The sequence below is a fragment of the Ascaphus truei genome, chromosome 1, assembly GCF_040206685.1.
Source record: "Ascaphus truei isolate aAscTru1 chromosome 1, aAscTru1.hap1, whole genome shotgun sequence".
In the NCBI taxonomy this organism is placed as follows: domain Eukaryota; kingdom Metazoa; phylum Chordata; class Amphibia; order Anura; family Ascaphidae; genus Ascaphus; species Ascaphus truei.
The window spans coordinates 29,684,872-29,702,873 of NC_134483.1; positions in this window are offsets into that span (position 1 = coordinate 29,684,872).

An 18,002-nucleotide genomic window follows, 5' to 3' on the forward strand; every position below is an offset into this window, starting at 1 on the left:
GGTCTGGCATTAGGTTTTGGAGCCACCGGCCCATAAACTACTCCGGGTAAGTCTCAGTCTCCAGGAACCCCTGTACCCTCACATTGTTCCTGCGGTCCCTGTTATCCGCGTCCTCCTGCTTGTCCAGCAGATCTCTGACTGTATCCCTCACCTGTGCCATCTGTTTATCAGTCCTGTGGAGGGCCTTTATGGTGGAGTCCATTTTATTCCCAGGGAGTCAGTGCGTACCCCTATCCCACAGATGTCTGCCCGTAAGGCTGCAACTTCAGATTGGAGGCATTTTTTGATATCTGAGCAGAACTCTCTCATATCCCTCCGTCGCATGATCTGATCGTCCCTGCTTGTATCTGCTCTGTCGGCCTCCTCCTCCAATTCAGTCACTTCGTGTCATTTCTTCCTGGCTTTTGGTTCTGGCTGAGTCCCCTTTGGCGAAGTAGTCCATCAGAACCGTGGAGGTTCACTTTGGACGGGTCGATCGGGACATCTTGGGTAGCTGGGGCAGCTCTGGAGAACTTTTGGGTATTTTTATTTCACTGTAAGGTTATTTTTTATTGCATAAGCCGCAGGCTGTGAGCAGAGCTAACGGCTCACACGTCCATGCAGCTCAGCCTTTGCGCATGCGCCTCCCATACGGTATACAGTAGAGGCAACTCTTATTCGAACAAAAACCAGTGGCAATTCCCCAAAAAACCCAGGAAACACCCAGGTACATTCTGAATACATGTCTTAAACTTTCCTTAAACTAGCCCCAGCATTTCTGCATTGATTAATGGCCTATCAGATTAACAGCGGGGGTCCCTGGCAGTCCCATTCAAACTGAATTGGAATGCCAAGGATCCCTGCTGTGTTAATCCTATGGATCGTTAGTCAATGCAGAAATGCCTTAAACGTGCCTCAAACTAGCCCAGAACATACCCAGCATATACCCAGAATGTAACCCGGCTAGTTTACGGCAAATGTTAGAATAAACGTTGCCTCTACTGTACCTTTAAATAAACTCTGGTTGTGACAACTAGTTGCGTTAAGTAATGTATTTCTAGAATGTTGTTTATGAAAAATGTCTGTATGTAACATTAGGTACAGACCGACAAAGAGATTGAGATCAAGAAAGTGGATGTGATGTGAGAGATAATGTGATGTGAAAGAAAGATTGAGTGAGTTATCATTAATGTATTGGATAAACAAAAGAAGCTCCTCAATAGAGCCACTCCAAATAAGTAAGAGATTGTCTATGTAACGACGATAAAAGTGAATGTGATGACGATAAGGGTTTCTATCTCCAAACTGGTAGGATGCCTCCCACCAACCCATGAAAAGGTTGGCATAGGTGGGTGCAAAGCAAGTACTCATGGCAGTCCCACGTGTTTGGAGATAGAAGCCCCTATGGTGGAAAATAAATTGAAATTCTTATCAGGAGCAAATGTAAGGCCAAAATTACTTCTTGTAATTTCTGCTTGTGTAAGTAAATGTTGGGAGATGTTAGAGAGCAGGGGACCCTGGTTCAATTCCCGGTGTCAGCTCCTTGAGACCTTGGGCAAGTCAATTTATCTCCCTGTGCCTCAGGCACCAAAAAATAGATTGTAAGCTGCATGGGGCCTGCAAAATGTCTCTGTAACACGCTACGTAAAAACTAGCAGCGCTATACAAGAACTTGCTATAAAAAAAAAATTATGTTGGTGTTTTCAATAGCAAATATCTCCTCTTTTTATGTGGATTGTCCCCTGGGTTGTGTTTGGGAGCCACGCTTGCATCGCATTATAATCGGATTTGCGTTGTAACGGATCGCGTTATTACTGGGTTGAGCTGTATTTTGAGATGAATAAAATCTCCCAGAGGAAGGTGCCTTATCCGCTGATGAGACTAAAGAGTCACCTTCAGAAAAAGAGACGCTATGTATAATGCCAGCATTGTCTGAAAAATCTGAATCAGCAGATCTTCCACTTTAGTGTTTCATTCTTTGTGATTTATTTAGAATGGATTTAGCTGGTTTGTTAGGCTTCTGATTCTTTGATCTAGTCTGAGAGATTTTTTTGTAGGTTGTGGTTTGTGCCAAATATAAATCTGGTTGCATTCGTAGTCCAGTCTGTCTCAATTTTTTTGCATTATGTTTCTCTCTAGTTTGTTGATATTTGTTGCCAATGTATCATCTAATTCTTTGAATTGATCAATGTGCTTAAAATCTTGTAGTTTTGCTTGTAATTCCTTAACATGTTTCTCAGCCAGAGTTTTTCTTTAAATCTATGTTGTATTATTAGGTCAATCAGTCTGAATGAGCACTTGTTTAAAATTAGACACCATTGCTTCTCAAACTCCTTGTCCTCGAAACCAAAGGTTGGAGCCTTGGTCATCCTCAGTCCCCTTGGGATTCTTTTACTTTTTTGGTAATTCTCTAGCGTAGTGATTTCCCACCATATTTTTAAGTCCTGAGATATGTTTCTCTAAGCGAAAAAAATATTCTTAAGGTCTTGGGAAAAGATTGTGTTCCTTGTCAAAGACTGAGTTTGCTTTTTTATATCTGGCAGAGATATTGAAACAGTTAAAGGCAATGTGAGACTCTGTCTTGGATTCAGTGATCACTGGAGTATCTTGTAAAGTGTCTATAGGGAATAGTAGCATGTGCCATATGGGGTTAAAAAAAGCCAAAAAGTGAAAAAATATTTTGTTGCAAGACAGAAAAAAGATGTTTTAAATAATGTGTGACTTGAAAAAGGAAGTAACACAATACAAACAAAACCTATAGGATAAAAAAAACAATATAGGTAAAAAAGCTGAGGTGTAACAAAACAATGAAAAAATTGTAATATAAATACATTTTTTGAATGCTGGCTGTCCGATCAAGGAAATGGCAATGGATAGATAGATATACAAAGATCAGCCACTAGTAGTTCAAAGAGCAGCGCAAAAAAATTACTAGAACTGACAAAAGTCATGTAGTAAAGTAGTATGGTGTATAGTTGTATATTCTGGGTATTATCAGTAGCGCTGAAGATGCAGGTATATAGAATGCTGGGGATGTGCAGACGGTTAGTAATGTAGATGAAGACTAACAGAGTATTGACCGGAATGAGCCCAAGGGCTCTGAGAGAACAACTAGTAGGGGTATGCACTGCAGAGGAGAAATGAATTACCTCTGAAGCCCCGTTCCATGTAGAAGTTCCTCTTCAGTCTCTCTGAAGTCACGGTGAGGAGTGTGGCGGCTCTGTGTGAAACACTGTTTCTGTATAACCTGGCAATGTAAATCCCATATAACAGATCCTGTAAAGCTGCTGCGTGTCACTCCAATCGGAAGGCAGGATACAATGAGGCACAAGGGATTGGTTGGACAGCGGATCCAGGAAAAAGCATTTCACAACGGACCGGGTAAGTACAATTTTTTAATTTTTTTACTAAACTACATAATAGCCTGGGTCCGTAAAAAAGCGTTACTTGCAGAGCGAGTTCATGGACATCAGGACTAACATGGATCGGTCAAATGCTGCTGTTGCCACCAGGGATAAAGACACAAAGGCTGAGTTGGAAGTATCTATGAAGGAGGTTTGGCGTCTCATCACAGCGCTGCACATGTATGATTATGCCCTTGAAGAGGTTGGGAAATCTCTAGCAACTGTAAGAAGAGTCTACCGGGGGGAAGGGAAGAAGAATCCCTGCTCAGTTTGTAACATATAGGTGAATATCTAATGTGGTCTGGTGCTACCGCCGGTATGAGAGTAAATGTTTGAACTATGGAAAAGAGCCTGGCATAATTGAGCACACAGTAGACCCTATTTAAGTAATGATGAATTATAATATTAAAAATCAAAACCTTAATGTGGAATTAAGATAAAATAGGGGGCACATAAAGTGGACAGACAACTAACTAAAGTTAAAAAATTGACATACAGTAACAAATATTCACTATAAGGTGAAGGCTATCCAAACGCAGAAAATATAACCCCAGTCCGCAGTGTTTATCTCTATGTAATTGGAAATGTGTTGCATATGGTAGAGGTTACCTTAAACTCTTAGTAAATGCGTAACCATATATGTTGCCTGGATTTGCAGAAGGAAAACTCTTCATATACACAATTATTATCAGGACCTTAAATCCTCTGTTGGGAGAATAGGTCTAGGTATATAGCATGATTGTCCAGATTATAGTACAGTCCAGTGTTAATTGCTAGCATTCATTATAATTCATCATTAACTACTGTATATAGGGTCTACTGAGTGTTCAATTATGCCTGGGTCTTTTCCTTAGTTCAAACAACTGTAAGAAGAGAGAACAAAAATATACAAGAGAAGGTGTCAGAATTGACTAGCCAGGTTGGTAAAAGAGATGAGAAGCTTCACAAGGTAGAAAAAGTGATTAAACTATTGGAACAAGGAAAGTCAAGGATGCAATTTGCACTTGAAGAAGCAGAGGCTGCCTTGGAGGAGTAAATAGGGAAATCCTTGTTTCCAGTTAGAACTTTCTGAGATCAAAGCAGACTCTGAAAGAAAGCAGAGAAGCATTCTAACACTTCAGAAATACTACAGACCTCTTCTCCAGGGAAGTGTTGAGAGAGAAAGTAACCTGCGTAAACACTCCGCAACTGTCGTCATACAGGCTTCCTACAGAGGGATGAAAGCTCATCAGCTCTATTGCCAGAGAAAATCAGCCAGCATTGTTCACCCAGTTTGGAGAATGCGATGACAAACGACGAAATATGGACACTTGAAGCAATGTGTGATTGTTCTCCGGTCAAATGTTAGAAAGTGTCAGCAACAAAAATGCTACAGGGATGAGAAGAGAGCTGCTGGTGTGATTCAGCCCGGATATAAATCCTACTTCATAACCAAGCAAGCTGTGCACTCCTATAAGCATATCTGCAATGCCTTTACAGTGATACAGTCTGCTTTCCACAGAATTTAATGGAGAAGAACGAAGATTAATGATGCTGAGATAGACGCAAATAGTCATAGGGAAGAGGAGATCGCACGTTACGTCTAAGAACTCTTTGACAAGCGATTAAAAGAAGAGTTGTTGAAATGGAAATATGTGCTTGAGCAAGAAGTCCTCCTCAGTGTTGATGAAGAAAAGCAGTGGTTAGAAAAACTCAAGCAACAGAGGCACGCTGTTCTAACTGCACGAAAACGCAGAGAGGAAAAAGAATGGGCAAAGCGGGCCGAGCTAGAGCGAATACTTGAAGAGACACTGTTCGAGTGTACAGGTCACAAAGACTTTGTGTTCTTTTCAACCACGACTACACATTGTGACCATGAACTGATCAAGAGGTAGTGCATTTCTGTGTTGTGTGTCCTGAGTACCAGATAATTTCCACAAAGTGAAAAACCAAAGTTTTTGGTAAGAGTTAAGATGTGTAAGGATTCTGCTCGATCCGTGCCGGGTTTTGCTGCCAGTTCAGGTTTTCCATGTTGCCTGCTTTTTCTGCTCAATTTGCCCATTTTGGTTACTGGCAGTCTGCTATATGTATATGTATCCACACACACTTTTAGTTGTGCTACAAACTCTCACATTTCCACACCCACCCACACCATTTATATCCCCTCTCACTCCACACACACCTTGTGTAGAGCACGGTTTATACTGTGGGCTCTCCATTCATTTTTATTCACACTGATACACATACACACTCTTTCTTCACTTGCTTTCAGTTACCCTTTGACACCTCCAGCCATAAATCTCATCCACACCGGGGGAAGGACCAGCACAGATAACATTCCAAGAGACACTGTTTTTAAGTAATCCTTGCTTCATTCATTGTAACAGCGCCGGAAGAAGAGATCAGTGTATCTCGAAAGCTCGCACAAATAAAAGCATTTCGTTAGCCACAGAACGGTATCATCTATTTATTTTTTGATTATATATATATATATATATATATATATATATATATATATATATATATAGTATACACAAAGAGGCGAATACCGCATCACTACCAATAAATAAAGCAAAGTCTAAACCTACCTAAGTCAGAAAAATATATCTGAAATAGTTATAACAAAGATATAAGCTGTAGGTGGTGCTAGAGGAAGGAGATAGATATGGAAACACAAAAAAGAAAACCTCTAAGGTAGCACTCAGACAAATGTTTGCAAAGAATAAAAGGGGTACTTTAATTAAATTAGAAAAAAATAACAGACATACAAACAACTAACTGGAGAGCCTGCCTGACTAATGAATAATGAAAAAACCAATGGACAAAGAAAAACAAAAAAAACATAGAATGCAACATATAATAATGGACCCAAAAAGATAGTTTCATAAGGGCATTATATCTTTTTGGGTCCATTATTATATGTTGCATTCTATGTTTTTTTTGTTTTTCTTTGTCCCTTGGTTTTTTCATTATTCATTAGTCAGGCAGGCTCTCCAGTTAGTTGTTTGTATGTCTGTTATTTTTTTCTAACATTTGTCTGAGTGCTACCTTAGAGGTTTTCTTTTTTGTGTTTCTATATATATATATATATATATATATATATATATATATATATATATATATATATATATATATATATATATATATTTATAGTGTGCCAACATATTCTGTAGCACAGTGTAATAGGGTTGGAGGATGAAAACTGTAAAAGTAGGTAAGGAGGGCCCTGCCCCAAGGAGTTTATGATCTGTAAGGAAGGGTAAGAGGAATTATAAGGTACAGGGGGATTAAATATTTAACCCAAGGCAAATAACAGAGCAGCTGTAATATCAGTGAACGACAGCAAACGACTAACACCATTTGGCTGCTTCCTTTGGCACGACTCTGGTGTTATGTTCAAGAGAGTTTGAGGAAAAGTGAATTCAGCTGCACAGCAAAGAGAACCCCCTCACAGCAGACATACATAGGGGAGGAGCTGACAAACTCCATGGGGAGTATTATAGTAGCTTCAATGAGTTTGCTGCTATCTTGCAAGGTTTGGCATGTTCCCGCCAAACGGTTTGTCATTTGTGTTATCACGGTAATAATTTGAAACCCTCTCAAACCGTGAGGTAGAAAAATGCCTAAACCGTACGGTGTAGCAGCAAAGTGATCTCAGCCTCTCTCATAGTTCTCCCCCATACAATCTGACCGCAGCTGCATAGAGTGCTGCACAGAGAGAAATGCCTCTCCCTGCACAGTTCTCATAGGCGATCACAGTGTTTTTATTTACATTTTAATACTAGTGTATGGAAGCAGGGTACCTCCTATGCATTGAAATGTCCCGGTCACGTGATGTGGGACATTTAAACATTGCATGGGGATACCGTCACCCCATAATGGGGCCTGTAACTCAGAAAGTAGGGCATCCCCGGATCTGAAATGAGTGCGGTTCATCTCTGGAGACAACCTGCTCCCTCACACTAGTATTAAAATTTAAATAAAAACAGCTTCATTACCTTAGCGGCAAGCCGCTATAGCAATAAAGGGGTTAAACTTGAATAGCCTGTAAATTTGGGGGCAGTGGGGGTGGATGAAGAGGGTAGTTGCCCAAGGGTGGGTGGTTAGCCCTGTTGGGAAGGCTAAGGGTGGAGTTAAACCCTTCACCACCATAGCGGTGGGAAACACTAGGGTAATGAAGGGGTTAACCACTCCTGCTACCCACCTAGTTGGCCTAACTACCCACCCTTGGGGCAACTACCCCCTTCACCCAATCCCTCCTCCCCCAGCAAACATTTAAAAACACAACAACCCTACTAACCAGATATGGATAATAGCTCATTTGCCCATTCAAAATAAAATATTATCCAGCCAGCATAAAGTAAATAAAACTTGCACTTACCCCTGCCAGGATGAAGGCTGTCCTCCTCACAATGCTTCACACCCATGTCCTCCGTTGGCAGGAACGCAACAAATAGCAATTAGAATCTAATGGCACCTAACCCCTTAATCACCTTAGCGGTTAGTAACCGCTAAAGTAAATAAGGGGTTAGCCCTCCTCTCCCGCTACCCACCCAGGCAGCCTAACCACCCTCCCCTGGGCAACTTCTCCCACCCTTTACTCACTGATTGGCACAGTGGTATATCCTGCCCATATAATATGGGCATGATTAGTCACTATATCAGTCAATGGGCAACCTAAAAAAAACAACAGCACCAAAACAAAACAAAAATAACAAAACCCAAGCACCGAAAACAACACAACAATAAAAAAATCAAACGTCTAAACAACACAACAATAAAATACATAAAACACCTAAACAACACAACAATAAAATAAATCAAACGCCTAAACAAAACAACAATAAAAGAAATCAAGGCCTAAACAACACAACAATTAAATAAAAACAAACCACACAAATACATAACAATTATCTCAAAACAAGAAACACAAATACAAAACATAACACTTAATAAAAAAACAACCATTTGCCTAAAAATGCATTGCCTGTCACTGTATTTATCTATACCTGAAATGGGCATAGATAAACACATTGGCAGTCAATGGCCAACCTAAAAAATAAGCAAGCTTCCAAAAAACACAATTAGAAAAAACAAGCATAAAAATAGAGAATTAAAATATCCAAGAAGAAAAAAAACAATCAACAAAAATAATGGCTTATACTTGAGGCTGCACCCCTATTTAAATACTACTCCTCTCCCATAACAAATTTAAAATCCGTGGGTGGTTTTTCAGTGATATAAAACACAAATCTGCCTTTTGTGAGATTTAAGCATGGAAATTTATAGCTGAAAGGAACTTGCAAATTTTTCAGCAGATTCATATTTCTGTAAAAAAAAATTGCCCATCTTTCATTAGCACACACATTTACATGTTGCATTAAATCAAGCCAAGAGAAGTTAAGAAAAAAGGCTTCTTGTTCCAAAATGTCTAGCAAAAACTGTTTATTAAATACAGTGAAATGATTTTATATCTATCTATATCCATAAGAAAAATTACTTATTGCAGTTTAATTAATACAGTAGGTCCCCTAAGTTGGTTATTTTATTTTTCAAATTCAGAAGAATTATAAACTCTGCAAATAATTGATATTAGCATTTTTGTTTCTCATTTGCATGCAGTCCGACATCCTATATAACATAGAGCCAAATGCATTTTGCTCGGGTTGATACATTAAGCCCAGAAAATAGGGTTTATAATAGAAACACCAACTCAACCTTAACTACAGTGCTGTTACTGTCCCTGTTATAATTACTTTGGCCCTTTTCCAATATTTAGTTTTAGTTATATCAATTGGAAGTTATTTCAATCTTTATCCTAAAGGATCAAACTCCCTGGAAGATTGGTGCACAGCTGTTGATACTACATGATTAATTATTGAGAATCTTTCAGACAGATACATTTTACACTTGAGCAAAAATAGAGAAACAAGTTCTTTCTGTTTTGTTTCCTTTATGTAGAATTACTGTAAGTAGCAGTCCATCATAGTTTGACAGTATATGCACGTATTACAAAACCAAAACACTTACTGGATCTTACAACTTGTTTCAGGTTATATATTAAAGTATTAAAAATAATTTACATTTACACTGAATGGTAGCTTCTTAAAAATATAACTCAAACTACTATAAATCTCCATTATTACCAATTACCTTTCTGCAGTTAATTTTAAAACTCACTGAATACATTTTATACACGTTAGATACATGCATGTGTACTTTTCTCAGTCCATATGCCTTTCTCACCAATCATGTCCTTCTAACTCTACTGAAACTGCTCTTGCAAAAATAGCCAGCTGCCTCTGTCAGGCGATTTTTTTGGCCTAAATTCTTAGTAGCAGGATCCAGAAACAGCCTTCCCAACACCAGCATCTTCACTTCACAGGTCAAGGAAGCCAGCATGGAAAATGGGAACTCTCTGATTCAACACGCCTAGCTTCAAGATTGCCAGACTATCACCCTATTTCACCCATTTAATACTGAACTTTTGGGGCTTTAAATTCTGTGCTTTTTTAAAGTAATACTGTATTTAGCTGTATAAACAAAATGGCAGTTGAAAGGACACTGGCTTTTTAAGGCAGATGTTGCTGCTGTGTCTTAAAAAACTTCTGCCCAGATAACAAACCTAGACATGCCATTTCACGTTTCGTCTCATGTTTTGTCTCACCACTGGACATAGAAACATAAGGGCCTATTCTAGTAGCTTTGATAAGTGACTTATCAAGAATTTTGGGCACTTCTCGAATGAGTTGGCAACAGTAGCTAATCAGAAAGCTACGATAACATGCCAAACTCGCTCGAGAAGTGCTTCTTCCTGATTGGTCATGCTCCCACACAGACAAATTGAACAGGAGCTCAAAAGCGCATTTTTTGAGAAATTGAGCTATTCCAGTAGCTCCGAGATTCATATTGTGGCTACAACTCACAAGCAACACGCAGGTTCTGATTTCGCCACCTGAAGGGTGGCAAAATGGGATCAGCGATGTGACTGAAGAAAAAAAATATTTTTACTGTATAGGATTGAAGCCGGGTGTCTCCGGATCTGACACACATTCATATAAGCTCCGGAAACCCCCTGCTTCCATTCTATGGTGAAACCGACATATCCATCAAACTTGCTATTAACTCTCACCCTTACCTAAATCCAATCCTAAAATTGAAGAGGATATCTAGATGCACTTAAGAGTATAGCTCAAAGAAATGCTTATAAAATAAAAAGTAAACACTGAGGGAAGTGGGTGATTCCTCTTCAATAAGTATTTCCCAACTCTTGTGCTAAGAACTGAAAAACTATAAATGTGCATTTGGTACTCTCTAGATTAAAACAAATATATCCTCTAGTCTCAGACATATGTTGGCATAACTGTTCCATTGAAGGATAATTTTTTCATATATGGTGATCTTGCTCTAAAATACAAACCTTTTGGATACAAATTTTAGAAATGTTATTTTCATAAAGGAAATGTTGTGGTTTTGTTGGGTGCAGTTGATGTGGATAACAAGTATGTCCTTAAATCTAACTCCAGTTTTCTAATCACGCATTTACTATTAGCCACCAGATTATGCATTGCTTCTAACTGGAGAGAATGTATCGGTACCAAAAATGACACAATGGTTGACTAGAGCAGGGGTGCTCAAACTTTTCCCTGTGCGCACCCCTGCCTGCCCTCCTCGATGCCTCACGCTCCCTCCCATGCTCAACCCTGGCATCAAATGACATGCAGGGTCATGTGACTTCACGTTGCCATGGTAACGTGACATCAGTTGATGCCAGGTTACCATGACGACATAAAAAAACGAAAACGGTGCGCAACTAAAACTGATTAACACGTGAAAGGAGAAACAATGAATTATAAAACTCAAATCTCCATATAGGTGCAAGTGACCAAGGTGTAAAGGATTGAATATATGACCTTATAAGGGAACTAAATAGCGTCTGCAGCCATCGTAAGGGGTGGCTCAATACCCCTGGAACTAGGAAAACGAGACAAAAAACACCGCACACAACGCTAATAGTGAAGTGGGTAATACAAAAATTTATAATAAAAAGGTTAAATGTTCTGCGTACATCAAGCAAGAATATTAAAGCATCATGAAAGCATAGAGGGGGTTACCACACGCTGGAACTGGGAACCACAGGTCAGTGTCTCAGCTGGTTACTTCATGCAGGTCGACAGTGAAGTGATCCGGTGATCCCAGGTCTACAGACCCCCCTCGGGTCTAACAGCAGTCAAGAATGTCCTTAATGTCCTTTGTATAGCAGTGTGGGTATGAGGGGCTGGTACACTTCCAGTGTGGAATCCTGAGTGTTCGCCGTGTCCCTCAGTCTCCCCAACACTGTCGGCGCTTCCGATCATGTGACCCTGGTTTGCTGGTCACTTACTGATGACGCAGCTCTCGCAGGATCTTCTCCACAGATGCCAGGAGTCAGTGTGTTCAGGCGGAGTAGACAGAAAGGGTTTAGGCAAACTTGCAATGGGAGAAAATAGATGAAGTTAGTATACAGCTATGAGGCAATCATTCAATGCGTTTCGTAGCAGAAGAAGTAGCGTTCAGCTACGAAACACGTTGAATGATTGCCTCATAGCTGTATACTAGCTTCATCTATTTTCTCCCATTGCAAGTTTGCCTAAACCCTTTCCAATAGTGACATGCATGAGTGAGTCATCCGGTGGGAGACATTTTTTTAAGTGCTTGAACACAAGTACTTGGTTTGTGAGTGCATTCAATGTATTTGATTTTAATTGTATGTATTAATTCAATGTTTTGCACCATAGTACTAGTGTCTGTGTGATCAACGAAATCCTGGTCAACAACATGCCAACTGTTTCAACCTTATTCACATTCCCCGCATCAATTCTCTCTAGTTCCTTTCCCTTTCTGCATGTAATAAGCCCACCACACTATTTAATTTCTTCCTCACTTACTCGGTCATCTATTAATCATAACAATATGGCTGTCTTCCTGTCATACTAATTCCTTTGATATTCTTTAGCCATAATCCAGCCCTAGTAACAGACATGGTGGAGGGATCATACTCTCTGAAAGCAATATTACATTCATTCCTTAACATTTTGTATCATTTCATGCTCTCCGCCTCTTTTTTCCTCTCTCCTTCTACATGCAGTCACACGCTGACTCAACCTCCCAGGTTCCTTCCAGTTTTTTTGATAACTTCCCTTGGTCACACAGCCCTGCTGTAATTTTTTAACACGTTAACATTCCATATTGATAGCCCTAGCACCTCTGTATCTTCACAGTTTATTTTTCTGACAGTACTCTGTGCTTGGGCCATTCCCATTGTACCTGAGGTATTCTACATATAAAGATGGACTTTCCCTTAATGTTATGCATTTTGTCTCTGCTTTATTTCTATTCTTTCTAACTCATTCTGCATTCTGATTTATCCCCCATCGAGCACACAAATTTTCCCACACACATTCTGTACTCAACACACCCTAGACGCAATCCAGTTCTTTGCCTCTCTAGCATTCCTTATCACCACCTGCTTCTGGCCAGACTTGGAAACCTCTATTTACAATAGTAACATTTTATCTTCTCTTGACATAGCTGTCCCTTCTACTATTCCCTTTGTACCTTTTAACTCTGACAAATCAGAAAAACAGCTACTGTACCTTCAAAAGTGCTTCCACAACCTAAGGTCTCGGGCATGGTGCCTCGATGCGTGCTTACCTGCGCTGCTGCTCTCGGCCGCTTGCTCAACCAGGAGCTTTTTTCTGGCCTGGCAGAGGAGACAGCAAGCTCGCGTGGAGGCGGATGGTGGGCGTGTCAGCAGGCAAGGCTAGTGTGGCGCTGACGTCAACGTCATGCCACTGACATCAACGTCACGGTGGTGACGGACGTCCAAAGCCATCAATTCCCCACATACATCACTGACTTGTGCTATTGCATGTGTGTCATGATAGAGGGGTTTGGCCCGGGATTAAAGGGGTTACACCCCATTTGGCCACCCCCTACTCTCACTTGGGAAGCAAGGGGTTAACTGGACTGAGGTCCAGTAATGTGTTTTTACCTTGCTTCAATATCCAAATGTTTATTCCCCTGTGTAACTGTATTGTGTTATCCTGGTGTTTGCATTTACACATACACTAGGGTTGATGCGGGAGGGAAGGGGTTAATGTTAATTTACTGATTATAGCCCTTTGTTCCCTTTTCCCGCCTTATCAGGCTCCATTTTGCAGCCGTCCATAGGTCGCCATTGAGCCTCCATGCTTTCTAATGGCAGAAGTAGCGGTTTTGGACCTTTTTTCCAGCGACAACCAGCAGATGGCGTCCGAGAGGAGGAGCGGCGGTTTCCCATTGTAAGTCAATGGGCTCATTGACTTCAATGGAGATTCCTCAATGCCGGCCTCGAGGAACAGGTTGGCAGCCATCCAAACCGCAGACCGCAAAAGCGGATACAATGTCTTTGAAAAGAGTTTAATCACTTTGGTCAAGTTCAAAGACAATTGGCATGGGAATCTTAGGTTCTAGGGCCCCTGGGAATAAAGTTCTTTTTGCCCCTAGCTCCTAGGAACCCCCACACACGATCCACACCGGGTCCAGGAATGAGAGACCCCCGTAAGGGGTCGAGCGGAGAAGGAGGGTCGCGCCATTGACTTCAATGGCGGAGCGGAGGTCCCATTGAATCTAATGGTGACATGCGCCATGCATTGTCTATTGTGGCGCCGACCATTGATTCCAATGGGGAAAAGCCGCGTGGCATAAAAACGTGTAAAATGCTGAAAAATGTAAGTCCATATCTCCGGTCCTGGAATGACCAGGGGGATGGGATTTGGGTGGCATGTAGCCAAGGTTCCTGCTTTAATGCATGACCCTTCCCAGCCCCCTCCAACCAACCAGACGGAGTGTGGACGAATGTAAAGATTTGTGTTTTTCCCATAGACTTTAATGGCGGCGGTTTCTCCATTGAACGCCTATGGCGGGAAATCCGATTGACGGCAACGGCGGAGCCCGCCATTCAACGCTATGGCGGAGAACCCCGTTGATTTCAATGAGGAAAGAGTGAAAAGCAGAGATTCATTTTTAAAGGGACGAATCCTGTATTTTAAAATTGGGTTAAAGTGCATTTCTGTATCTCCGGTTCCGGGGGTCACAGAGAGTTGAAATTTGGCCAATATGTAGGGTCACTGTAGGCTTTAATAACTGGCAGATTTCGACCCACTGGACCCACCATAACGGAACTTATTAATAAGTGAAAATATTAAAGTGAATATGGGTTTTTGGATTTGCTCTGAAAATGCAGACCCCATCTGCTATGCTAATAGGGCAGGAAGAGCAACCTGAAAGAATTAGCATAGCCCTGTGATCCAAAGTGATCAAAAGTTAACTGCCTGATTGTTTATACTAGGGCCGGGAACAAAAAGATCTGAGTGTTTTTAAGTGTGGTACTTCACACTTACAAGGGTAGCCAAAATCTACTTCAAAGAGATTTTTCTAGCCAACTCGGCGCCAAGGGTTAAGAGTAAAGAGTTGAAATGGTATATAAGTCAGAGTCACCCCTTACTCAATGGTCTTCATGCATGTTCTTCATGATCCTCATGTATTGTCGTGATGTCTACATCTGAACCTGAATTATGGAAGAAATGGCCTATCCTCTATCCTGATGGCTTTCTTGTCCTAACCTTTCAGTAAGTGCTATATTTTGTTTTTTATTTGTATAATCTGTTGTGTTCACCTTTTCAAGGAATAAATTATATTTTATCATATCTAAGCCTCGTCCAGTTCAACCCAGTTATATTTTTGGTGGTGTATTATTATTATAGCCTGTCACAAAGCTAGTAAAGTAGACGCAAAGGCGGCAAAGTACAGGCAGTACTATATTGTACAATATATTGCAGATTATACTATATAGTGGCCAAGGTTTTTTTTAATATCCCGTGGTACAGTGGTACATTGGTACAGTGGTACTTGTCTGGTTTTTGGTACAATGGCAATGTCTAATGAGCTCTGCATGTTTTTTTTATTGGATAATGCGTATCTCAAAACTGAACTTTTAGGTGGCAGGACAACAAGTGTCCATGAGATAAATCGCCAGCGTGAGACACTTGGCGAATTTGTGACCTTGTATCCAAAGCTTCGTTTGCATGAATGTAAGTTCTTTGAATACATGCGAATGTCTATTACAACATTTGATTATATACTGACCCGGCTAAGCTCACTCTAAAGCTTGCCGAGAGCTGGCCGGGAGCATAGCGGGCTAGCCGCGGGTCCGTTCTCCATTTAAAAATGGAGTTTCCCACACGGCGGCCGCTACAATAGATAAGCGCTAATGGCGCTTACTATTGAAAGCGCCCGAGGCGCGGGAAAACCGGCCGAAACCGGCCGGGTTTCGTCCGGAGACAGCCCGCACGCCGTCCGCGCTATTTTAAAACTGCGGTGGCGGCCGCATTAGAGTCAGCCCGGCCGCCACTGTACTTAAAAAAATTGAGGAAAAGATTACCCCAGTCCAGACCAATTTTTGCCGCATCATTCGTGCCGAAGAGAGATTGATGGTCACTTTTCGGTAAGTTGGACACGAAAAATATTAATATTTCAAAATATATTTATATGTAAATACGTTTACATTTATATATATATATTTATATATATATATATATATATATATATATATATATATATATATAAAAATTATATGTATATACAGGCATACCCCGCTTTAACATACGCAATGGGACCGGAGCATGTATGTAAAGTGAAAATGTACTTAAAGTGAAGCACTACTTTTTTTCCACTTTACAATGCATGTACTGTACTGCAAACATCAGATACATGCATAACTGATGTAAATAATGTATTTGTAACCAAAATAAATACAGTAGGCTTTATAGAAAGAAAATCTTTAATGTCGGCTGATTTTTTTCTTACTAGTGCTGACAGATACAAAATGGATGAACGGAAAATTATGTAAAAATTATGTAGGAAGGGTGAAGGAGAGGGCATATCTTCTACTGTACAGTATTTTAACTGTAACACAAAACAAAAAGCGATAAACAGCACTCAAAACTGAATAACAAGGAGAACCCTAATTTCCCCTATAGCAGAAATCAAATATACAGTACACCACCTTTGCTTACAATGATGAATTTCACAGCCTATATGTCAGTGATTCCAAACCTTTTTTGTTAGGTGGAATCCTTGAAGTATTTCGAAAAATCTGGCTGACACATATTAGGCCGCGCTAATAGCGCTGGCGACGTCGCATCAAAACAAATGTATTGACGCCGTCGCGTGTGCTTATAGCTGGAACGACAGGACTGGATTTGGACAGGACAGGATTTTATTTTTCCAGCAACCGCAGCCTGACGTCAACGTCGCCAGCACTATAAGCATGGCCTTAGGTTAATTTCACTCCTCACGAGCCACCTCTATTTCCCACCCTCTACTCATTTATTTCTCTCCCCTCCGTCTCAATCACTCCCCTCCGCTCCCGCCTCGCATGTATTTATCTCCCCTGTGTCTCACTCTTACTCCGTCTTTTCCTCACTCACTCCCCCCTCTCTCCTCTCACTCGCCTCTACCTTCCGTCAATTACCCCACTCACTCAATCCCCCCCACAAAATACATACCAAAACGCCCCACCCCTCTAAATACATGTAACGCCACCCGCCACACATAATAAAAAATACCCGCCCCCGCCAATACATATTAAAAATGCCCCGCCAATACATTTTAAAAATACCCCCACCGCCTCAATACATTTTTAAAAGACCCCCACCGCCTTAATACATTTTAAAAGACCCCCCATTATCCCCCAAACATATTTTTAAAACATCGGGCCGCACGGGTAAAATCATCACATCTCCCCCAACACCCTTCATATCACCCACTGCATCTCCCATATATCACCCCCCCTGCATGTCCCTCACATCATCCCCCCTGCATGTCCCTCACATCATCCCCCCTGCATGTCCCTCACATCATCCCCCCCTGCATGTCCCTCACATCATCCCCCCCTGTATGTCCCTCACATCATCCCCCTGCATGTCCCTCACATCACCCCCCTGCATGTCACTCACATCATCCCCCCTGCTTGTCCCTCACATCATCCCCCCCGCATGTCCCTCGTATCATCCCTCCCTGCATGTCCCTCACATCACCCCCCCACATGTCCCTCACATCACCCCCCCTGCATGTCCCTCACATCACCCCCCTGCATCTCCCATATATCATCCCCCCCTGCATGTCCCTCACATCATCCCCCCTGCATGTCCCTCACATCACCCCCCCTGCATGTCCCTCACATCACCCCCCTGCATGTCCCTCACATCACCCCCCCACATGTCCCTCACATCACCCCCCCTGCATGTCCCTCACATCACCCCCCTGCATCTCCCATATCATCCCCCCCTGCATGTCCCTCACATCATCCCCCCCGCATGTCCCTCACATCACCCCCCCTGCATGTCCCTCACATCACCCCCCTGCATATCCCTCACATCACCCCCCCTGCATGTCCCTCACATCACCACCCCCCTGTATGTCCCTCACATCACCCCCCTGCATGTCCCTCACATCACACCCCTGCATGTCCCTCACATCACCCCCCGCATGTCCTTCACATCACCCCCCCTGCAGGTCCCTCACATCACCCCCCTGCATGTCCCTCACATCACCCCC